The 25,376-nt window shown below is 40.5% G+C and overlaps 1 protein-coding gene and 1 long non-coding RNA gene across 11 annotated transcripts in view; one reads left to right on the forward strand and one right to left on the reverse strand.

Moving 5' to 3' along the window:
- Positions 1–1,942: 1,942 nt before the first annotated feature.
- LOC141730412 (uncharacterized) lies at positions 1,943–8,240 on the reverse strand. The gene is made up of 3 exons (XR_012581894.1): positions 7,672–8,240; positions 5,564–5,734; positions 1,943–4,267 (listed from the first exon to the last, which is right to left on the reverse strand). It is a non-coding gene; the product is annotated as an uncharacterized LOC141730412 (long non-coding RNA).
- Positions 7,731–25,376, forward strand: part of GTDC1 (glycosyltransferase like domain containing 1) — a 274,478-nt gene continuing 256,832 nt past the window's right edge. For 8 of the 10 annotated variants that reach the window (XR_012581891.1, XM_074547860.1, XM_074547859.1 and 5 more), the window contains exon 1: positions 17,194–17,317. The gene's annotated coding sequence lies outside the window, so the exon portion shown is untranslated. Of the gene's footprint in view, positions 7,994–17,193; positions 17,318–25,376 lie in introns of those variants that run through there. The other 2 variants (XM_074547857.1, XM_074547858.1) reach the window with 1 other exon arrangement.

The following is a 25,376-nucleotide window of genomic DNA, read 5'->3' on the forward strand; positions in this document are numbered from 1 at the left end:
TCACTTCTTTCCTTTCATCCTTATTTTTCTTGTTTTCCTTTATTCACATTTCATCTCTTGAACTCCTTATCTCTCTAATCCCTTATCCTTTATGTTTTTGTTTTATCTCTCATTCCACCATTTTATTCCCTGTTTCCTAAGCCTATCTCCCTTTCCATGCTAGGCTCCCCAGGCTTTAAATGCCCTTTGAACCCTTTTTCCCTTTCCCCCAGTTCTCTACCTTTCTCTTCTCTTTCATTTTTCCTTACAGCAATCTCTGCAGAACAATACTAGAAGTTGAGCTGGCAAGCTGACAAAAAAGAACAGTTGGAAAGAAAAGTTTACTCAAAGACAGGCACACTTCTTTAAGCAAAAAAAAAATATCTATAGGAAGGTGTTGCCAAATCATCTGCTTTTTCAGATGTGAAACTTTTAGCAAAGCTCTCTGCAGCACTGATGTGAGGGAAGGAGCAGGAAACACTATCAGGTTGCCAGATGACTTGAGGATGGTGAGGTGGGATTCTGAAGTGCACGTGATAGCAGTAATTCAGGATATTATTCCTCATGTAAAAATAGCTATGCAAAATTAACACAAAGGCTTTGGTATAAAAAGATAAAAGCCAGGAAACTCAGAGGCTGTGCAGCTCTTTTTATCTCATTTCATTTTGGTTTGGGCATTGCAGGGAAACAGCAGAGAGTGTTTACACTGCAGCATCTGGGCCAAGGTGTAGTCATGACAAAAGGTTACTGCAGTCTTGGCAAGTGAGTGGGAAGAGGACCTGGGTGTAAAGGTGATGATCTCAGGCTGGAGGCACACGGACAGGGATGGGAAAGGTGAAAGGCAAAACGGGAACAAGTCATGCATGTAGGCACCTACAGATCACATGGTGGGTCAGTGAACGAGAGAAAATTTCATCTGTGGCTTGCACAGGGATGTGTTTGTTACTGGGGGTAGGATAAACCACTTCAGGCTTTGCCTCATAGAGTCTCAGCTTTCTAAAGCTTAAAGCAGTGCTCCTTCCCTGAAGCCCAGTGGCTCCAGTTGGCAAATCTCTATTAGATTGCATTGGTTTACCCTGAATTTGAATTTCACTCCTGGAAATAACATGGCCATGTGAAGAGAGCTGTAGATGGGATTTCTTTTCCCATCCCCACCATCCGAGCTGATGACCCTGGGCCTTGACTTGCATTCCTAATAGGATAGGCCTTCCTTTGTGAGGATCCTTTAGCACCTGTAGGTTACGTGTTCAATTAGCATCTATATCCTCAACTGAGCCCAGTTGCACAAGCTTTGAAAAAAGTAACAACCAAATGGCTAATTAGGTCAAATTTGGGGCGTATCAAACTTGACAGTGTCTGGCTTACATCACTGTGGATTTACATAATGGAACTTAACGGTGCTGAAGAGCCTCTTGTGTCTACTCTGATGACTCTATGGAAGCTTTTTTCCATAATTTTCTTTAAAACATAAAACATTCACTCAGAAGAATATCTTCTTGATAACTTTTTTCTGCGTCTTGTATAGAACAGGGCTTATACTGCCTATTACCTGGGCTACTAACACAATAGTATTGCAATCAGTTATCTTATTTTTCAGAACTCAGTAATCAACGTCAGCAACCAATTGTTTAGCAAATTTCCTTTTTAAAACCAAAGCTATTTTTCAACTGTTTGTTCAACTACAAAAGCCTGGGAGAGATGGCAAAACCCATGAGGGCTCAAGGTAAATGCCTTTGTTTGTCTTTTCCAGAGATACTAACTACCAATGAGCAATAATAAAAAAAAGCAAACAAACCAACAAAATCTTAAGTTAATAAAGTTTTATATTCTTACTGTGGCTTCCTCTGTCTTCTAGCAGCCCATCCTGTACATCAAAGGTCAGAAAGAACACAATGAGTCACTATCAAAACCCAAAGAATGCTTCGTGAACAATTACTATACATAAATTGCAGCCTGGTATTTCATTTCTGTGCCAACTCACAGTAATACAGCCCATTTCCTCTCCTTTTTTTTTTTTTTTTTTTCTCCCTGCTGCTTTTGTCCATAATAGCAAACAGCTTTGTTAATCAGCTCAGAGCTTGATTTTTTTTTTGGGGGGTACTTATACCATTGCCTTTCTGAGCAGTGGGCAGCAGTGGTATAAAATCTTTTGCATTGGTATAAAATCTTTAGCTCTGTAGGCTACACTCCTTTGGTGTCAGTGTCCCAAACAACTCTATAAGACTGCCAGGCTTTGTAGCCAAAAATATCATTAGGAATACTGAAAAGGTCCCTTTTGAAACCCAGAATTGAAGTTTCCCCCAGAGAGGAATCAGCTGTATATTAGCTCACAGCAGAGTAAGTGAGCCCTCTGCACATCCCTCAACACATCCACTGTCTGCTGGACCAGCCCCAGGATCCATTCACCCACTTCAGCAACCTTGGTACCTTATACAACCTTATTACTGTGCATGTGGGACAAAAGTATCCTAATGATCATCATCCTTGGTATTTCATCCTGCCATTCCCAGTTTTCCCATTTCTGGCATACCTTGTGTCCACAACTCTTGCTGCAATCCCCTCAAAGAGAAACATTAATTCCCTTGAGTAGTATAATATCCAAGAAATAAAAAAAATTTAAAAAATTGCTGAACAAATATCAAGAAGACAAATAAAGGAGAACTGTTTTTCAGAAGGTAGGTATTATGTGTGTGTGCAACTAATGAGTGCAAACCCAGATTTCCAATGTCTTCATTTTGTTACGTATGCACTCAAATTCTGCACACTGGTCAGTTTTAAGTAGTCTGCTGGTTAACATTTATTGCCTCTAACGAGCAATAATATGGACTAGAAAGTTGTGATGACAAGTAGCAACAACTGGCACTCTCTCAACAATTCCACAATAAGAAAAGAGGGAAGTAAGATAATATCAGCCAGCTTCCTTCTGAAGAGGTTTGGTTAAGTCAGAATTCTTCGTTTCAGAAAATTACAAAGCAAAACTACTTCAGACTACTATTCTACCTAGCATGGGAGGAAGATAGTAGATATTTTTAATGTTCCTAAAATAATCACATCCTATTGTACCCAGCTCTAGTAAAAGGTAGACTGAAGTAAAACATTGCATTTTTTTTTCCTGCTGAATTGTGAGAAATGTTCCAGGACCCTTTGCTTCAGTTCATAATAACAGAAATAATCAGATGTGTTTGAGGGACCTATTCTGTACCCTGGCCATACTCTGAAACACTCAGGCAAGTCCAGGGCTTGGATTTGTCTTCAAAAATGTTCACATCAACTACTGACATGAAGGTGTCTCCAAGAAGGGTTTGTGACTGCTTGCAATACACTTGACAAGTTTGGAGCCTAAATTTTAGTTAATTACTCAGTTATTAACCCATGCAGTTTCCTGTTTTCAGTCTCTAAAAAGGAGGTGGTAGCACTTACATATCTTTGAGGATTAAGAGCTAATCCTGGTGGCGCTCCAGACCAATGACAATTTATACTTATAAAAAACATCAATACAGCAATTTTGAATATACAAAAGTACCATCAGGTCCTCCCAAGATTGGGATATATTGTTAAAATGCTTTTCTGGGGCAATAGTGTTATCATAGAATGGTTTCATTTGAAAGGGACCTTAAAGACCATCTCCTTCCAATGCCACTGCCATGGCCAGGGACACCTTCCACTAGACCAGTTTGCCCCAAGCCCCATCATCGTGCAGATCTTAAAAGTTATTAATTATTTATAAAAATTGAGTGCATTTAGCAAGCTTGAGTGAAAGCTGCTATAGCAGGCTAATTCATAAATCTATTTTGAGTCAAGTTTCAGCAAAGCATTTGTAGTTTTTGTACATTCTTGGCTGATTAATTCTGAAAACTTGCATGTACACATATAATCTCCATTTTTGCATACGCTTATACCTATCTGCAAAGTACAAGTGGCATAAGCGCTGTAGAATTTGCATACATCCAAACAGAAGACTCAGTTCTGCAGGAGAACTTTTAGAATCGTGACCCCTTCTAAGTTATACCAGCAAAATACAGAAAACTCGCTGTCACTTATGATGTAGAGCAAAATGGAAGCAGAGGTGATGAAAGTGCTTGCTTGTGAATTAGAGAACAATACATTCCCTGCAAAGAAAATATTTCTGCTTCTTTTTTTTCCTAAATTTTCTTTCTTCTCTCACACTAACTGAATGTGGGTGGAAAACAGTAGAAAACGAAAGGGTCATGTTTGCTCCTCAAAATTTGAAGACGGTGTTTTTTTACTTTGCCACAGATGCTCCGTGCTCATCAGTTGCCGTGTACTTCTGAGAGAGAAAAGAGAGAGAGAAATTGCCAATAACATTGGTAACCTTAAGTGTAGGCATGCATAAAAATTTGCTGAAAATTGGGTTGTGGTACATGTTCTTATTTTAGATTTGCCCTTGTTAACGTCTTTTTAATAAACAGGTGCATACACTTCCCCAAGCTGTCACTGTTGTTTATCCAGTCTGCACACTTTATAAATCTACTAATGGAATAGACCCAATCATCTTAAGGATCTGTGCTTTAATAAGCTACAGTCTCAAAGTTTTCAGGCAAATACTTTCTGGCACTATAGTTCTGCTGGATACAAGCTTCACAAGGTTTGCTTTTCAAGATTTAAAAAAAAAAAAAGTGACACAATTTCACTTCTAAGTTCAGCACAATGTAATAGAGAGTTTGGCACATGGTTGACATTAAGATTAGCAACAAAGTGGGCTGGATGGAGGGAAGACAAAATAAAAGGTGTAAGAAAGGTGGAGCATCTCCAGAAATGGAGAGAGCTGATTTGTTCAGCCTGGAGAAGAGAAGGCTCCAAGGAAACCTTACAGCCCCATCCAGTGCCAAAAGGAGCTCCAGGAGAGCTGGAGAGGGACTGGGGAAAAGGGCCTGGAATGACAGAACAAAGGGGAAGGGTTCTAAACAGAATGAGGGTATGTTTAGATTGGATATTAGGAAGAAATTATTGCCTGTGAGGGTGGGGAGGCCCTAGCACAGAGTGGTCAGAGAAGCTGTGGCTGCCCCATCCCTAATAAGACCAGGCCTGGATGGGGCTTGGAGCAACCTGGGATAGTGGAACGTTCCTGGCCATTACAGGAGGGGTTGGCACTGGATGGTCTTTAAGGTCCCCTCCAACTCAAGCCATTCTATGATTCTGGATCTTGTTAGGGCAACCAAACACTTACTCTGCATTGCAGCTTTCAGTCTTAAGCAGCATAAACACCCTTTTATGGGAGCCATCCCCTGGTTCTTTGAGAACAGAGATGCTCCAGCCCCTCAATGATGTTTGTATCTTCTGCTGGACTCACTCCAGCAGCACCATGCACTGAGGATCTCAAGAATTTAGGGAAATGAAAGCAGCAAAATAAACTTTCACCATCTCACTGATGTTGCTTGGAACTGGATGACCTTTAAGGTCCTTTCTGACCCAAACTGTTCCATGATTCCATTATATGGATCATGGAATCATATAAACCCAATATGTTGCTGCATCAGAAGAGGAAAATTTCCAGCTATCATCAGCTTGGTTTGCAGTCAAGTTTACGGCCTACATATGAGAAGTCAAATAACCCCATACTTACACACAGCTCCTAAAGGGCTCTTTTAACCTAGAACCTCACATGACTTGATGTGGCATGGGTTCCGCAGTGCCTCATTAGGTGAGAAACCCTTGAGCAGCCTCTGTGCTGGTCTGAGTCATGGTGATCCACAAGGAACTCCACTCACAGACTTCACTGCCAGCATTATTCCTTCTGGGAAAAAGGCAAAAAAGGAAAAACATTTTACAGCAGCGAGCCTGGGCGCAGGACAGATCGAGTGATTTGCCATGAAAAAAGTTAGAAGGGCTCATTAGAAGCAAAGTTATTAGGCCAAGCAAACAGTTAATCCCTGTCACACAGAGGTAACAGAGTTGCCAGCCTTGAACTCTAAATTAAAGGCACTTTCTGAGCACCAGAGAAGTGACTCTTTTTTGCAGCTTCCTCAGTACCATCCATCTACCATAATGCTGTGGTGTTTTTCTTTCTTTAAATTCTGGGCTCCAACTAATTACTGGCAGGAAGTGCCTATTTTTATGCCATTAGTATGCAAATGAGTGAGAAGTAGAAAAATATTCTAAAGGAACTGTTACAATATCTGTCCACAGATTACTGGCCAATTAGAACATGGGATTAGGGCTGCAGGACCCCAAAAGAGTATGGCCAAAGACTTTCTGCTTGGGTGCCTCAAGTGTAGTTTCAATGGGAACTGTATATACATGGTCCTTTTCCTCAAAAAAAGGGGAAAAAAAAAGTTCAGGCCTAAATTGCCTGCTTACAAATGAGCGCTTCTACACTTGGAAAATAAATGCCTTCACTTCCTTGCCTCAATTTTTCTATCCATAAATTGGGGATAAAACATCCTGTTTGTCTGCGTTCCAGCACATGCCAGGGGCAAATTATTCAGCTGGACTGGAGGCCTCCTCATCTGTCACCCTGTCTGAAAGACACAACCTTATAAAATTATTTATAATGGGCATGATAAATATTAAAAGATTTTCAGGTCTTACAATTTCTGCCTAGGTAAAACCTATGAAGAACTGTCTCCTTTGTGACGTTTTCGCATTTCCACAGCTTTGCGGTGTCAGGAATTCAGAGGGACAGGACAGTGGAAAGCTATTGGAAAACAACTTTACCAGGATTTTTGAACCTAAGAACTTGTGAAACTAAACACTGCATTATCCTAAGAGTATTTATCATGCAAATCAGCCTTCTCGTCACCCTTTCATAATCACTGACTAACCAGAGTAGGGAAAAAAAAAACAAAAAACATAATTCCTCAAGTTACTGGTGTTGATGCTTCTCACAGCTGTACTCTTTGGAAATTCTGCTTTGTCACTCCATTAGGTGTTACTCATTTTGACTTCCTATTAAAAGAGAAAAAAAAAGTTTCTGTCTACATACCAGAGATAACACCATGCTAAAATGAGCCAGTGTGACAAAACACTTCTCCTCTGAAATAGTTTTGCTGGGAAGGTTTGTTACTCAGTGTGGGCAATAAGAGGGTTGATACACCTGCCTGTAACAATTAAACCTGCAAAGGAGGAAACCAGGTTGGTCAGAGAGATGGGGCACCTCTCCAGTGACACAGGACAGAGGGAATTTGAATTGTCCAGCCTGGAAAAGAGACAGCTTTGGGGTGGTTTCATTGTGACCTTCCAGAGTCTGAAGGGAACTTACAGGAAAAATGGGACGAGACCACTCTACTGTGACAGGGGAACAGGTTCAAACTCAAAGAAAACAGGTTTCTATTAGATATTAGGAAAAAATTCTTTATTGGGAAGGTGGTGAGGCACTGGAACAAGTTGCCCAGAGAAGTTATGTCTGCCCCATCCCTAGAAGTGTTCAAGGCCAGGCTGGATGGTTCTTGGAGCAACCTGTCTAGTAGTAGGTGTTCCTGGCCACAGCAGCAGGTTGGAACAAGGAAGTCTTTAAGGTCCCTTCCAACCCAAACCATTTTAGCAATCTATGATGATTCTAAGATAACACCTGCTCAGCCTCTCCCAGGAGCTGCAACACCTGAGAAGGCTTGAGTTACTGAAAGCACACACACCTCCTACTCACATCTAACTGGCACCAGCCCTGATTGTCACTCTTTTCAGCTACTTCTCCCAGAAAACCATCTTCTTCCTTATTGTTTCTATTTAGCCCACCTGGTGCAGAACTCCTTGTTATTCATTCCTCCCACCCCTCCCCGCTCCCAAAACTCTTGCTGAGGGGCTCGGCGCTTTCCTCGCGCGGTTCGTTTCCCGTTCCAACGCTTCTCCCCGGGCTCCTGCCGCCCGTGCCCCGCTCCGGCAGCCGGGCTCTCCCGGCGGGCCCGTCCCGCCGTCCCCGCGGGCAGGGAGGGTCCCCGGGCGGCGGGGCGGAAGGGGGGGCCGGCGCTGAGCTGAGGGAGGGGCCGGGACGCCGGCGCGTCGGTGCCGACGGTCTCCAGGAGGGAGTGAGGAGGAGGAGGAGGAAGAGGAGGAGGAGGTGAGCGCCCTTGGGGTGGGGTGAGAGCGGGGCCGCCCGCGCCAGCCGGGAGGGAGGGAAGGGGTCAGCGGGGCGGGCGCTCGGCTGCAGGACCGGCGGCCGGGAGAGGACTCCGGGCGAGTCCCGCCGCGCTGGGCGGGGGGAGCCGAGAGGAACGGAGGGGAGCGGAGCAGCCGGCTCCGCCCGCCGCGGCTCCCGGCACCTGCGGCCCCGCCGTGCCCTGAGCGCCGCGGGCGGGCAGGGGCCGCTCCCCGGACCGGCGGGGCCGCCTCCCGCCGCTCTAACATGGCTGCCGGCGGGGCCCGGAGCGCGGGCAGCGGCCGCGGCTGCCCCGGCTCCTTCCCGGGGCGGGCGGGCCCTCGGCAGCGCGGCCTGGCCCGGCCTGGGCCCCGCGCCGCAGCCACGGCCGGGCCCGGGCGGTCGCGGTGCCGGTGTGGAGGCTGCTCCGTACAGACATTCTCTTCTTTTGCCCTTTTGTTTTGGCACGCAAGGTGTGCAGGGCAGGGGCTGCTGTTTGTTAGTTAAACGGAGCGGTAAAAATCTGAATCCGGTTTGGTTCCAAGTAGCAAAATTAAAATGTTTATACGTATGAGCAGTTCTGCTGGTGAAGCTATCCGGGGAAATTGCACCCTTAGCTTTGGCGTTCCATCAAGCTTTTAAGAAGGAGGAAAACAGAGACATTAAAAACACTACTTGTACGAAACGTGTGGATTTTAGGAAATCGGCTTTATTATTATAAGCTAAGTATGCCCTGGAACAGAACACTTTGCAGCAGAGGAGCTGCTTAAATATACTTTGTAAACACATCCCAACTTTAGGAAAGTGTGTCTGGGATGAATGGGACTTGGCAGGGCTGCACAAATCTTTTAACACATGACTGGAGTAGCAGACTGGAGGAGAGAAACCTTTAAAGGTGCAAAAGGATGTACTGTGTTTTTTTAAAGGAATATGGGAAGTAGTTTGAGGCTTAATTTACGGTTCAGAGTTGAGCCCAATAGTCAGGTAAAGTCAAATAGCAGATTTCAGTGTGGGTTATAACAATGGCTTGGCATAATTCAATAGAACTATTTTATTGGATTCTATTAACCTGGTTAACCTTAAATCCAAACCATGACAGGGTTTTTATGTAAAGAGCCTCTATACGAAGTACAATATTGAATTTTAATTGAGGCTTTCAAGGCCTCATATCGAGTGTATTCTTGCCTTGTCTTTTTACTCCTTTCTTAAAAGTCTAGGTGTGCTAAAGTCAGTTTAAATACTGTGAGTCCAGGTTGCATAAAGGGGAGATAGGATTTTAAATCAGTCCTGGGTTTTTTTTGAGTTTGTGTATGTATAAGAAAATGAAGGTTGTTTTCAATATAGTGTAAACACCTTGCTGTTTACAGTTGTAGCAATACACGAGTATGTTTTGTAATTGACTTGTTTACAAACTTTCTGGTTAATTTCCCCCTTTAATGAATGATAGTGACGGTGGAACCCAGCAAGAAAACTCAGCTCGAGGTGCTGGTGCTTTACAAACAGAGCACCCAATTCCTCCCTCACCTTGATGAAATGCAGTTTGATTTCTGGTACACCTGAGTTTGAGTCTCTTGGGATGTGCCATGAGTTAAACACCTGTTAATTAACCCTTGTGGACCCCTCACATCAGCAACAATACCACCTGCAACAGGTGCTGTTGCAAAAGTGGTGCCCACAGCTTGCAAAGTGCCTGTGTTACAGCTGAAACCTGTCGCTTTTGCTGCTAAGTCACTCAGACTCCGGTGTAAAAATTATACAACTTCCTTAATGTTGTTTTAAAACCAAAGATATAGACATATTTTAAAGACCTGGCTGGCTGGAGGCCCACTTTAGAGTGGCCGGTAAAAGCAATAAACTATCCTCAAACATTTCTGCTCAATAAAATTTGAGAATATGAAAACAAAAAAGTTCCTGGTTTAGCTTTTTATAAATGTTTTCTGCACTCTGTGACTGCAAAGTGCTTTGAGCCCATAGCTCAGAGCCACATGCCTTGAGCATTTTAGGCCTCTCTCCCAATTTACAGCGTTGAGTTGGTTACTTTCTCTTTTGATCAAGGCAGGGAAGTTTTGTGGTGTCTGACCAATGTCCTGCACTGGTGGAAGTGTCTAAGCAGGTGATTTTATCATCAGAACAGCACATGTTTAGTGTACTTGCCTTCACTCAGGGCTCCTGGAATCAACTCCTTGTGCAAAACCTGAATGGTTGTTGGAAGCTGTGATAACACCAAGCACTTCCTGACATAGAGAGGGCAAGTAGTTCTGGCATCATTTGCTGTATTTCAGTTCTTACTGTCTGTAAGCTGGAATATAACTACAGAAAAGAATGTAAATATCTATGCATCTCATTGTTTGGCTTTTCAAGATCAGAATATATTTTTGCAAAACAATCCCATGTTGTGCAGCTTGGGAGAGCCATGGGGGTAAGGCATTTCTCCTCAGCTGTTGAGCAAATACTTGATGTGGAATACTGTCCTGGATTAGCTGTTCCAATTGTTTTGTGCATAGACTTGACATGCTACCTGGTTAAATAAAAGTGGTAACTGCTGTTTGTGTAAAAGTTGGGTTCACAAATGTAACATATACAGTCCCGTGTGAAGAGAATTTTGTTTTGTTGTAGGGAAATAAACTGAAAATTTCTAGTGGTTTGAGAGTTATTCTTGGTTATATTAGTGGTAAGTATTCAAGGCCAGGCTGGACAGGGCTTGGAGCAACTTGGTCTAGTAGATGATGTCCCTGCCTGTGGCAGGGAGTTGGAATAAAATGATCTCTAAGTTTCCTTCCAACCTGAACTGTTTAATGATTCTATTTTATGGTGCTGGAATAAAGAGCAGCATCTTAATGTTGATTGTTCCACTGCTTGAGACATGAGCTGTTGTGCAGTGGGAGTACTATCAAAACTAAAGCAAATGACTTGCTGACTTGAGCACAGTGAGTCTCTCATTGTTTGGAATTAGTTGTGTAATGTACTATTATTTTTAATTAAAAAAAATGCAAAAGTGAAGAGCAAACTCTAAATATAAACTCCAGGCTGTTAGGAACTCATGTAGCAGGCATTTCAGAAAAGAAAAAAATCCAGCTACCATTTTTTTTCCTCATTTGTATGTGAGAAATGATCTCTACCAAGTTTGTAAAGCAGGAAAATAATTTTAATCTTTGGTGGCAGAATTGCTAACAAGGGGCTGTGGAGAGCCAGCCTTGGGCTGCCCCTAGCCATCCATAAGTGGAGCAGTTATCGGTGGGGAAGCGAGACCTGAGTGCTGCAAGGACACGGAACCTGGTGTGAATTTCACTTCTCCATGGATTTATATCAATGGATGTCTTAAACGTGCACCTTAGCTGGCCATATTGCTGCATGTCAGATGTGAAAGTAAAAATAAACGTGTGAAGCGCCAGGCAGAGTAGGAAATGTAAATCTGAAAGCCACGTCTCCATTCCCTTATCCTAAATCCTGGACCCCATCTATAGGAATTCATGGGAGCATATATATGTTTTATTTTTGATCAGCAGTGTTTCCTGTAGGCAAGAAATCAAAGATCTTTTCATGTTATAAATGACAATAAGTAGGGAAGCCAGTATTTCAGATTGCTGGTATTTTGGGCATGAGTAGTTCTTTGATGTCGAAATGAGAACTGGAGGAATGTCTAAAATTAACAGTGAAGTATGTAACACTAATGATGAAATGCAGAAGTTGGAGGAAAACAGGCAAGGCCAGGCACTAAGAGTGGTTTGTATGTTTTCCCCTGATTAATTATTTTTTTAGGGTCAAAGCAAAGAACACAAACAGTTGTGATACATAAATCCCAAAGTAAGTAGATCTTGGATAAGCAACTTTGATTTAAATATTTGTGTATATAAGTTTGCATATAATCAAATGTTCAAAATGTATTACATATGTAATATGCTGAATTGCTGTGAAAAAATGTTAGGGTGACCCAAAAAAGGGGAATTTAATTAGTTTTGTATCTGAAAACATCTGTATGTATTGTGGCTCTACAGCAGTGTACCATTGTGGCTTCACTTTTCCAAGATTATTTTTGGGCAGCCAGTGCCTGTTTGTGCAGCAGGTTGTCTGTGTTACTGATGCTCAGTGGTACAAGTATGGAACTGCCCTAAATACCATGGGAATGTTTTTTATTTTGAGGTGCAACAGTATTTCTTAAGAAGATCACTTTGGCCGTGCCTCTGGCAACTGGAAATGTGTGGTGGTCATGGTCTTGGATGGGTAAAACACCATCCAGAGTGCAAGATTTCTTTCACAGTCGTTTTTAGAAGCTGTCATTGAGATAAAACCACGCCCTTTGAGTTCACACCTAAGTAATTGGATGCAGATTTAACATGATGCAGTGTTTTATTCCTTCTTGGGATGGGATCCGTGTCCCATGTTGGGCATGACTCACCCTGGCAGGATTCAGCAGTCGAGTGCATTGGAATGAAGGCTGGGGACCTTGCTGTTGCCATGCCCTATTTTCCTCAAGAACTGAGAATCTTGGTTAATCCTCCTAAAGCTTAATAAAATACACATATTAGAAACAGACCTGTTGTAAACTCATTGTATGGAAGAACTTGCAGAATACTACAAACCTTTGTGTGTACTTGCAAAAGGAAATAGTTGGGAATGCTTAAAACTCAGGATGGATGATTAGCCAGAGCAGTGGTGGTGTGCTTAGCTCCATTTCTAGACCACCTCCTAGAGAAATATCCCACTTTTTCCTGTTCTTTCCAATCAGTTTTGGGGTAGGGAAAAAAAGCTAATGTCAGAGTTGTGTGTTAATAACCTTATTGTGGAATATGTGACTATATAAATCTTGATTTGGTTTTATTGGTGTTTATTTACCAGGTGACACCTTTGTAAGTAAAATAGAAATAAAGTCCCTGTTGCATTATGAAAATGAAGTGTTTTTATAAGTATCTTGCCTAGTGTATATAATTAAACAAGTGATTTCTCAGAAGCACTGTAATTCCCATCATTTTAGAACAAAAATCTTAATTGATGTACAGCTCCTCATTTCATCTGAATTGTATTTCCTATGTATCTTTCTGCTTTAATATTTCCTTTACATACAAATATGCTCAAAAACAAAAATTCAACAAGTAGTTGAACATATTGCATCTTTTATATTCTGGTTCTTTTCAAGGTTTACACAAGGAATATGCTGTGAGATTATTTTGCTTTATAAGAAATCCATCAAGATCCTGTGAAATTCTGTGTTTCATGATTTCCCAGTTGAAAGTTTCCCCTGGCTGACTGCAGTTTTAATACAGCAAATTTCTGAGTGCAGCTTTTTGTTGAGTCTGAGTTAAAGTTCTCCAAATATCAATAACATCAGCTTGTTGACTTCACAGAATAATTTCTTGTCCTGATCTTGCTTTAAGAAAACTTTAATGAGAAATATGCTCTTGTTGTTGTTAAGTCAGTTTTCTTCTTCTTGTGATTTAAGTGTAAAGGCAAGATTTATGGAAATGACTGCAGGGTGGTGCTGGCCTAATTAGTCATTATTTCAGGCAAGGCATAAAAAATTGGTTGTTCTTGTGCCTAAAACTAATAGTGTATTTTGTATTTAATCTGTAGGTCTTTTGTAAAACAAATGGTTGTGCTAAAAACTGCAAAATACACACATTTAAAGTTTGTATGCTATTATTTTGCATGCTGTTTTGGCATGTGACCTAAATTGTTCATTGATAGTTAAATTTACTATGATGTATATTTGAAATATATATATCCCTTAAAAGCCAGGAATAATAGCAGCTGAGCTGGAATTTGCAGCAGAAATTTTGGAATTGAGTATGGCTTTTCTACTAGTGTCTATTCAAGGATTAAACACAAAGCACTGCAGTGCTTTATAAGAGTAGTAATACCTATTACAAGGGGGTTTTTTTTGCGAGGAGTTTTGGGATTATCCGTGTGATATGTTCACCATTGGGCTGAGGGGTGTCTTTCAGGGCTTTCTTTTTGTGGGCCTTGTTGAGATGAATTCCCAGTAATTGGTATTTCACCCAGAAGCGACCCAGGTGACTTAGGAATTGTAGCACCTTCAGCATGTGGAATGTCTGTCCTAATCAGGCTTAAGAGAGGGGGGCATTAGCGCAGTACTGATTGAAACCTGCCTTCTAAAGGAAAATATTCAGCAGGGCGTGTGACACGAATGCTGCTCTGGGCCTTTGCCCTCTCCTTGTCCAGCCACAGCTTTTGCACATCCTCAGTGGCCAGGGGATGTGGCTGAAGCACAGAGCTGCTCTGCTCCTCTCCATGAATGCATTTTGTGATTAAACTTTTAAAAGTCACAGCCTCCAACACGCCACTGCAGTTTCATGGTAGTTCTGACATTATTTTACTATTCATGCTGTGAATTTCATTCTATAGTAAAATGAATATTATATTGGCCTTTTAAGTTGGTTGTCAGTGGAGAATAAGGAAGCTACACTTAGAGCATCTGTATGCAATCTTGGCGACAAGTAGGACCCTCTGGAAAGCTGTTACTGTTGGGGCAGAACTAATCATTCCATGTGAAATTATATAAGGAGAATTAGCTCTGACTCTACCTCATTTCCTTTCATACCGCTGTGAAAATAAGCTTAGGAACGTCAAACCTTCCCTCTTTATTTCTCTAAGTACTTTGTTAAATACTTCTTTTTATTAAGACTTATTTATTGGAGGTGCTAGAAAAGAAAATATAACTGTCTGTGTTTCTAGATACTAATGGGTTGTGCATCCTTTCCCAGCTTGGCAGTTGTGATTTCCTTCCCAGGACTGGATTCCTGGGATCAGTTGCCGTTGCCTTCTCTGTACTTTGACTTTATTTCCCTGGCGGATCATTCCGAGTACTCCACATTTAAGGTAGCATGCTTCATGTGAGAGAAAATTGTCAATCACAGCCTGCCTGGGCTATTTAGAAAAGAGAGATATCAAAAGCCTGCTTGGAGCTCTAAGGAGCAGTCAGGTCACCTGCTGAGTTGCCTGGCAGGAACCTAAACTCGTGCAGCCTTTAAGTTTAGGAAAGAAAACGGGGATCTTGGGAGGTCATTGCTGAGGCCCTGTGCTGCATGTGTGAGTGTGTAGTTCAGTGTCAGGCCAGAGAGAGACGTACAGGCCATTCCTGACATGTTCTTCTTACCAGGTCTTAAAAACAGTCAGTGGAGATTTGTGTAACCCCTCCATAACCTGATCCTGTGTTTAACTATCCCTAGAGGTAGCATATTTCCTCTAATACTATTCTATTTTTTTCCCAACCTGTTAAGCTTTTTTTCTTTTTTTTTTCTGCAGTGGATATTGCAGTAGTGGGGAATGATTCTTGTAGCTGCTGTTAACCTATTTTGAAGCTGGTCTCATCTTTCTTTACTTTTTTTTTTTTTGTATTCCCTATTTAACTCTCCCAGATTGTTTAGGTTTTCTTTTGAGCTTGTTTCATACATCTGTATTGAAACCTGAGTGTAATGTACAATCTTAGCATCAGTGATGAACAGAATAAATCTTACCATCTTTTTCATATGATGCTCCTATCATTATTGTAAATTGGAATTATTTTTCAATTTTGGCATTCAGTTCAGTATTAAAACCCTCGTTTCAGTGTTGCTGTTAATCCCTTAGTCCCACTCTTCTCAATTCTAACTCTGCAATTACCAAATTTTGTAACTATATTGTCCATCAAGTAATAAATAAAAACATTAAATAATCCTGCACTGAAATGCAGGTTTATTTATAAAATGCCGAGAGGAAGTTTATTATAGTCAGAGTCCTGCAACCTGTACCCTGTTGCAGACCCAGCCTTTGGAGCTGGAGCACAGAAGGGTTGTGTTGTGCTATGATTCCCTCATTGTCTTTGGAGCCATTGCTTTTCTTGGTTCTTTCTGTCTGTTTTTCTTTGAGCAGTCTGAAATGGGACAAATCAAATCTGACGTCTTGGAGCTATAGATGTTCAGAGAGGGGATTTTTGGTAAGTTGAAAAAAATCATGAGGAATGTTTACATGGATCTGCAGTCATGGGTGACTCAGTTTCTCTGAGTGGTGTGTAAAAATTGTCTTTAATTATACTTCTGTATCTGACCCACAAATAGTCATTCTTCATGGCTGCTAGATGTGCACCTAAAAAAACCCAAAAAGCTTTGATCAATCAGATCTCAAGATTTGAAGTGGTATTTTGGGAAAGATGTAGACAAGGGAGAAGAGGAAGAAATCTTTCTGCTTCAAAACCTTTTCTTCCTTGCTACTTGCTTGGAATATAATCTGCAGATCTTTTTCTTTTATGTTGTTATTTTACTTCACCTGATGTGATCAGAAACACTGTTTTATCCTCTGCCCTGGCATTTCCAAAACCAAAGCAACTAAGAGATGCTAACAGAGTTGGGAAGGCACAAGGACTGTGGCTTAGAGTTAAGGCAGATGTGATTGCAACATCTGTGCCCAGGAAAGCTGCAGTCTGATCTGCCTTCTGTCTTCAGGATTTCTGGGATTCCAGGAGCAGAAGTGGTGCAGATAAGACATGTCCTCTGAGGCTTTGAAAGGCTTCTGCTCAGATTGTAAAGCTCTTCCTTATTAGGCCCACAGGAAACACATCTCCTCTAGCGCAGCCAAATTGGTATCATTGTTAAATACTTCTCCTCAGGCTCTCCAGTGGTAACTCTGCTCCATGGTGGGGTTATTTGGGATGAAGAGCCTCTGTGGCTGCCTCTGTGTATTGAGTAGCTGAGTATATTACTGGCATGTAACTGCGTGTGGTAATTTCTGACTTGGAAACTGTGATGCGATCCAAAGAGCAGTTTATGGAGGGTTTTCCACCTTTTTCCTTAAATTGGACTCTGTAGGCCTAAAATTTGGGACTTGTAACTTGAAACCTCCATCAGAACACAATCTAGTAACTATGAAGAAAAACCCCAAAGCCTTGGCATCAGACAAATGAAAATTCATTTTCTTTAATGACTGTCGCCTTTGCCAACTGTGTTCTTGGAAAATGGGTCTTTGCATTTGGTTTGTTTTCCGTGCAACAATTGTGTTGGTTTCTGGGTGGCATAAAATTGTGCATATTCCTCTCTGGGTTGTGAAGGAAGCCCTGCCCTTTCCCTCATCTCTGAGCAGCAGTCATGGGGCTTCTTCCTGACCTTGGGACTGTTCTTATATTGGGGCTCCCCACCTGCTGTGTCCTGCTCTGAAGGCTGTGCCAGGTGAGATGTGCTTGCTCTTCTTTCTCCTTTCAGGTGAGCTCCTCTGGCCTGGTGTGCAGCTGGTGGGAAGAGAGAAGCTGGAGGCCTTCCCCTGTTCCATCTGTGCCTTTGAAAGGACCTCACTGAGGGCAGTGCATGGCAGGCAAAGCAGGTATGGTCTGTGGGAGTTCAACAGCAAACACTTCAGAAAAGCAGAGATTCACTGCCCTAAGTTCACCAATCTGTCCTGCAAGAGAAACAGTAAGACATTAAAAAAATAACTAGATGAAACATTAAGACAATATCCATATGACCAAAGCAGGTGGTTTGCATGATTTCTTTCATGCATAATTTTTATTTTTTTGTCATCATAACAATATATGACAAATGAATATGCTTTTCTCTATGATGTTTAAAATTTGATTACCTGAATATTGATTAATTATTGATTAATGTTCGGTGCTTAGAAATATTTGAAGAGTTTTGTACTCCACTGGATTGTACATAGAGTAATTTTGGGAGCTGAACAGTATATTTCACTGCAGACAGTCCTAAAATAAGTTCTTAATAGTCTGGATGTATTAATATTCATTTTTAGAGTTTACATTGTTAGATGTTAGTTATTAAATTCTGTTCGAGATGTAAACTCTCTTCTGTTTTGTAGCATTAATTATGCAAGTTTGAAATTCTCAGTTTCATTTTAAGGTAGGGCTTTTTATTTGTAATGTAGCTGTTGAAATAAATTACCAGTATGAGAAAACATTCTCCTAATAAACGAGGGATGCCTGGAGTTGGCTGCTAACTGAGACAATTTAATTCATCCATCATCAGGGATGATGTTTCTTAGCAACACAAAGTATTTTCACCCGGGGCGCTTTCACAAACTTTCACATTTTTCTTCAAATACAGCCTTGGTAGTGTTTTATATGACCTGAAGTTCGTCCATCTGTCCTGAAGCTCCCAATACTTTGCCATTCTCTCCAGTGATCAAATGATCCGATATATGGGGTTTTTTTTCAGCTTAATAATACACAAGTTGACTAGAGAATTATTTTGTGTGTCAGATTTTCCAAAGGGTTCTGGGAAATTATTTGTTGCTCTGTATAGCAAAGCTACAAGTTATTGAAAATGTGTTACAGTTTCATAATAAAACAGATCGGAAAATTATTGGCTGGAGAGCCAACTAAATGCTTTCTGATAGCCATAGCCTCAAGGGGGATACTTGGATCATTTGTAATAAAGGGATATCTTTGATATCTTTTGGTGAATTGACTAGTATTCTGTTTAAATCATTATTTATGGAAAAAACTGGCTTGGTATGCAGTGTTACATTATCAAATTGTTTGGGTGTAAGAATTGCCTTAATGCATCGCCAGAGTTTTCCATGTTTATTCTTTTTGTGTGCTGCATAAAATCAGAAGAAGCTGTTGATCCATTAAGACTACCTTTACTTCTTGCTTTCCATTTTTACAACATGTGTGGGGATGATTTGATCAGTGTAATTACCACCTGGGGAGACTTGGCTTGCTCAAGAAACCCCTTCAGGTATGTAACAGGTGTTGTTCAGTATGGAGAGCACACATCTTCCAAGTGCAATGTGTTATTTTGCTTTGAGAAATAATATGTCTTGATTTTTTGGTAAACTGCTCAGCAAACTTCTGTTATGTGAAGAAGTGACTAAGCCTTTGCTTCTGTCTTTTCCTCTTGCTTTGAGAGGAAAAGTTTTAGTGATTCTTCTTTGTCAGCAGTGCAGTGTGACAAGTGCTTGTTAAATGTTGTGATGAGGTAATTATTATGCAGCCTATTTCACAAAGAAGGTGCACAGAAACCCTTTTAAATTGTGGGAAAAGGAGTTACAGCAACAGTGGTTTGATTCTTTCTCATAGGTAGAAAAATGCTGTGTTGTAGCTCATGTCATCTTTAATTTGCTGAGTTTTCATGTAAGCACACAAAGTCTTTGTACACATGTGCAAAACAATTAATTGTATGTCCATTTAATTGTATGTCCAAGCTGGAACATCCTGTTTGAGGTGATCTTATTGCAGTGTAGGTGTTTCATGCCCTGGTGTTACTGTCTAGCATCTTGCAAGATCTCCAGGTGCTCCCTGAAGTCCTTTGAAGAATCACCTAAGTTGGAACCTTTTTGTGTTATCCCACAGAAAATGGTGTCTGATAAAAAAGGGGTAGAAAATCTTTTGCTAGCCAAGCCTTTAAGTCTCAAGTCTTTGAAAAGAGCAGCAGTTGTTTGTCTCTGGTGCTGTCTTACCTGTAAGTTAGAACTGTGGCACCTTGCAGAAAGATTAGGGTTCATTTTGCTCCTGCAAGGCTTTGGTGCTTGTTGTGGCAGACTGTCTACATTTCTACCTCTGCCTTACCATCCTGGGATTGTTTAGGAAGCTCCAGAATCAGTTCTAGGCTCTCCTTGCCCTTTGAGGTTCTGTTAAAAAAATTCCTGGTAGTCTTGGTGGCTCCTGGAGGCGCCTGCAGAGTCTGATGTCAGGGATGTTTCCTGCAGGCTGGAGTTTGCCCTGTGATAAATAATGTAGTCATGTTGTGGACCTGTATTTGCATCTTGGTGCAGTCAATAAAGACTGACATGAAGGCTGATAATTCATCTTTCAGAAAGTCAAATTTAGAAGGTTAGGTATTGAAATTGCTCCATAATTGAGAGTTCATTTTTCCAACTGTAAACCTAGTGTCTCAATTTACAAAACTAGCAAGGGCTGCCACAGGCAGGTAGGCACCACTTGTTGTGTATGAAACGAGGCCTCCCAAATATTCTCCAGAAATTAAGAGCAGTTTTATTTTGAATAAAGGTTTGTTTGGGGTAGAGAAATAAAGATTTTCATGAGATTCACAAGCAAAGTACAGCTGTCTTCTGTGAAGTACTGGAAGCAGTGCTGGTGATGTGTCAGTTTAGGGTGGAGGAGAAAGGGCTTCCAATAATTCTTTTTTCCTTGGGAACATTTTTTATGTAACAGAATGTTTACTCAGGATAGGTAAATGGTAGCAAAATGTCACTTGAGTGCTGTGCTAAAGGCAAATTAATTACTAAATGTTCCTTTTAAACCATAGCCTCTCTTGCTGTAGTGAAGCAGACGCTGGGGTCCTTCTTTTATCCATATTCTTTCTTATTCCACATTCTTTCTCTTATCTTATTCTTTTTATGGATTTTCTGTGTGTTCTATGCAGTTTCCTATGGTTAGCTGTAAGGACGTGAAGAATTGATAAAAATTGTCTTTTTGAAGGTAGTGAAAGGTCTAGAGTCATTCTGATAAATAGAGAGGGATAACTTGTAACGATAAACACACACTAGTGTCAAAACTGTTGTAAATTTTCAAAAACTACTTTTCATTCTCATCCAACCATGACTCAAATAAAGAACATTCCCTTTATGGCCTGCAGCACAATACAAGTTGTACTTTGTTAGCTTTCAGTTAAAGCAATGAACATATTACTTGAATTTTAGGAAAGAGGATTTGAAAACATACTATATTTAGGGTTTAGTCTTGAAGTTATAAGAATAACTAGTGGTTCTTGCTGTTGTTGCATCTTTCAGTGTTCATGTGGAAAGAATGACTTGATCAGAGTTGTCACTGGGAACATTTAGTTTTTCATGCAGAGTATTTTTGGGCAGCTTTTATTTGGAAGAATATGGGATGGAGTATAAAAGAATAAGCCTAAAAAATTATCATTTATGTTAAAAGGTCACAAATTGTAATTGTTTGGGTGCTGTTTCTGCAATTAGTCTCTGAAGAAAGGTGAGTGCAAATCAGGCTAAAGCGCTTCACAAAGTGGGTGTTTGACCTTGGAATTCTTATCATTTAATGCAGTGTCTTTTCAGATACTTGCATTCTATATTTTAATCTGATTGGGATTTGGACACTTTTAGGAATGAGCAGTCAGTTGCTCTGTTACATGTTGTGTTTGCATGTAACTCATGTAATGTGAGAGTTTGCATGAAAGCAGGTGTGGTTTCATTCAGCCTCTCTACTCAACACAAAACTATTGTGTTGTCAATAAAAATCATAATTTCTCTATGTTTTTGAGCTTTATTTGCAGCCAAGGAGTAGTACATGAAAGAGTTGGGGCATTTTTAGAATCATAAAATGGTTTGGAAGGGACCTTAAAGGCCATATATATAAAATATAGAACGTCCTGAAATAGGTACAATCAAATCCCAGTTATAGAGACAAAAAGTGAGCATCACCATAGTTGTGTATCCAGTGTTAATGATCTGTATTTCATATGAAAGACTGACCTTTTTGGGACCTTTTCTTCAGAAGTAAAGAACAGTCTGATCTGTTTCTCCCACAGTTGTTAGGGCAGTTGGAAATTTGGTTGATCTTATTTTTTCAGCATAACTATCACATGGAATGAGAGGGCCAATTGCTGAGATTGCAGAGGACTGTGCAGCCCCAGGCATCTTCCTCTATGTGTGAAGACTGATTCTGGTTAATGCAAACAAATAAAAATGAACTGCCTAAGTTCAGACCAAACACTGACTCAGATCAGGAAAAATATGATTTTTCCCAGTGACTTAAAATGGATGCATGAGGTTTATTTGTGATAGTTTATATAAATCAAGGCAAATGGGCATTAGATTACACAATTATCATTGTGATTATCCCTTGAATTGCTTAGCACTGTAACTTGGTAAGCATTGGCCAGTGTTGTATTTAACTGTAAAGAAAGTATTAGAAAATTGTAGTGTGAAATTGATTTAATTGAATATAGTGGTCTAAAGCTCTGCAACTTGGAGTTAGAGGCAGAGAGAGAAATGGTCAAGAGCCTGCACCATTCTGCATGTGGGGTTTTTAACGTTTGGTGGTCTCATTACTCAGGTATAAAGCAAGCATTTTACAGCAATAATAATCTATTCAAGACACTATTTTTAGGCCAATAGAATCCTATTTAAAATGTCCTATATTAAATATGTAAATGCTTTCCTGTGGCCAAATGAATTTCGGCCACACAATTGTGAAACTTTAGCTTAAGCCACTTTTCAGCTTCCAGCCTCTTAATTGTTCTTTAATCTATAGAGTACAAAGAATTAAATGTGTCCAGTCTTATTCAACTTTTGGTTCATTTAATTATGATCAGGGAGATGGTTTACAGTTAGGGTTTTGAGATGTGGACCATTATTATTTTTGTATCCAGCTCTCTTCACTTTGCCTGTTCACTCCTGAGTGGGTGAAAAGGTGCAGGAGTATGTGGAGAAAACGTCTGGATGGGTATGATACAAGTGAACAGTCCTGCATCATCCTGTGCCTGGCTGGACAGTGATTCTGCTGGAATTATCACCTTCAAGTGGTCCCTGTTGTGAGAGGAGCTGCAGATGTTTAGATATTTCAGGGTCACAGGTGAAGTTTCTCACCTTGAGACTGATGTTGGGATACACGGTTAAATATATCTCATTTTCTCCTTATATTCTTCATGCATAACTAGATCTAGGAAGGCCTGGTAAATGTGGAATTAGTGTTTATTTCCTTTTGTGTTAAATTAGACCTGTCACCAGATTTGTTCCTAGATTCTCATGCATCTTGCACAGCTATTCCTGCTGCTTGTCATCTTCAGCTTTCCCTGTTTTTTGCATTACTGTGGGCTCTGTGGCACTTGATTTAACACAGTAAAAAACTCTATCAGAACTTCTTAGTCTTGATTGTCTCTAACAACTTAAAATATATATATTTTTTGCATGTGACTGTGATTTTGGAGGGGAAAAAATCCATATATTTTCATTGTTGGTGGAAATTGCAGATGGGAGCTTCAAAGAGGAAGACCGAGGGGCGTCCTCTGTAGGTTGTCCACAGTGTATTTGGTCAAGAAAAGAAACAGATTAAGGAATGTGACTTGTGGTTCTTGATGCAGAAAAAAAGCTTCTCTATGCCTAATACATTGGAAAACATTTGTTCAAGAGCAAGTCTCCCCAATGCAAAATTTGCCCCTGTTGTATTATTAAGATCAGTATCCATGTAGGTTCTCATCCAAACTCAATGTGGTGCCTGAGGTCAGCTTTGGCTTGTAAATGCAACTTTAGGGAATATTTTGTCTGGTCCTGTTAAAAAGCATCTCTGGAAGTTGTTTGTTTAGAAACTTATTTACTCCTGTTCTTCCTGGGCTTGTCTTCAGTTCCTGCTTAAAAAATAGCAGCTGTAAATGAAACATTGTGTCCTGCTTCACAAGGTTTGTGGAAATAATCCTTAAGTGTATACATACCCTCACTGACTGCTTTTTGATGTTAATTTAAAGGTGAATGTTTTCAGTTCTGGATGCTTAGTAGACTTTTCTGTGTGGAAAAAATGTGAGTTTTGTGAAAATGACTGTTGTAAATTGATGAGTACTGCAGTCTGTGATCCAGGGAGGAATTATCAAAATGCTATTTCATAAAAATCAAATAAACTGTGACTGATCAAGTGGGCAAGTTCACATGTCCCTGTAGTTCTCTGAACATCCTGGCTTGACTCATTACTACCAGAGAGGTGTCTGCACTTCATCATGTGTTGGCATGTTCCCTGAGACTCAGCATTCCTCTTCTGTATTATTTCTTGATAGTTCTTTCATTAATCCTTCAAAAGTGCTGGACTGCTTAATGGAGTCGGAATAAAAATAATGCATTTTCAGAAAGTCTTCCAGTGTGTTCTGTTTGCTTTCTGCATCTCACTTAAGTGTTAATCAATTAAGTGATTCTGATTCTAGTCACTCCCCAGGTTAGATCTCGGCGATACAGGGATGGATAAATGTACTCTGTAAATTAGGTGTGAAACGGTTGGGGAAATGCACAAGCTGGTGCTCTGCAGAGCCAAGGCAGGTCTGGCTGGGCTTTATTTTAGCTCATGTGTGGGCAGGCTGGCAAGGCTGGTGCTGAGCTGGAGAGAAGTGGATGTCCTGGGAAGAAATTGCTCCTGTAGGAAAATGCTCAGGTGTTCATTTTCTACCTGTTCTTTTCTATGAATTTATTATTACTTGAGTTCTGTCACCTGGGCAGTTTTGTTCTGCTCTTCTGGTTTTTTTTTTACACTTCTGAAATTCTTAGTTGGGGGTCACAGGCCATCAGGTGCCACAGTTTTGCTCATAAACGGGACCAGAATATTTTAATAAAAAATTGTTTCCAGCTCTCTTTAAGGATTCTCCCTAATGAATAAAGATTAGTTTATGATATTATATAGACAATGGAAATAAAGCTTGTGTTTCTTAGGTGTCATATTATAATATACCTATAACAAATCTAATTTTGAAATAATAGGCAGAATTATTACTCAGAATGCCTCTTTCCTGGAAATGAATATCTGCTGAAGATGCCCAGTGTAATCTCTGGTTGAACTGGTCTGGATATAATTAATTGGTTCTTGATAGAAATCCATTTATGTGCTGTGTGAACAATGGAGAAAGATCAGAAGTAAAGGTGCAGCTGCCTCCTCTTTCCTGGTAAAGAATCTTCCAGTCTTGAAAACCCAGCCATGGCAGATGCCAGGGTTGGAGACCTGAGCCTGCTGTAGTCTCCATTTATGATACTTCTCCAAAATTCTTTTGCCTTCTCTGAAATAATTTCACTGAATATATCTTATCCCCAGCATTCACATATTCAGCAACCTGCAAGTTCTGCTCAAGCTGTGAGTTTTAGAGGGTGTCTAATGTTCTGTTTAAAGGTGAGGATCCTGTTATATTTTTTTCTTTAAATTTTATGAGCATTTTATATAATGATGTTCCTGTCATGCTTTTGGCCATGAATCAGCACAGCATTTCTGTGCAGGCTTTAATTGAAGCGTGGAGTTGTCTTGCTGTGCAAATGTTGAAGTCAGTGAGACTATTAATTAAAATTAAGTATCTGCATAAGTGCTTTTGCTAAAAATAAGTTGCTTCATAACAGCTTTGGGCCATATTTGGGAAGGAGGGGGTTGTTTTTTTCAAACTTTGGGAATAGGTATATATTTCTCTCTGAACTGCATGATGATAAAATGTAGCAGCAATACCAGAGGGCAGAATGTTGATGGGAAGAAGTGTGAGCTTTCTGCCTTGTCAGATGTCACCTAAGCTGCTATTTATTGATTTTTAAAGAGAATAAAACTGTTATGGTTTTTGTATTGCACAGAGACTGGTGGAAAACTTGAGAAGTTACTGCTTAAGCTGCCACTGTAGTGGAAGCACACAAGTGACAGGAATCAATCAGTTCTTTATCTTCCTTTCTGAGTGCCTGGTTACAACTCTGTTTTCCTTCCATCACTTATTTA

Source organism: Zonotrichia albicollis, chromosome 10 (assembly GCF_047830755.1).
Source record: "Zonotrichia albicollis isolate bZonAlb1 chromosome 10, bZonAlb1.hap1, whole genome shotgun sequence".
Taxonomy (NCBI): Eukaryota; Metazoa; Chordata; class Aves; order Passeriformes; family Passerellidae; genus Zonotrichia; species Zonotrichia albicollis.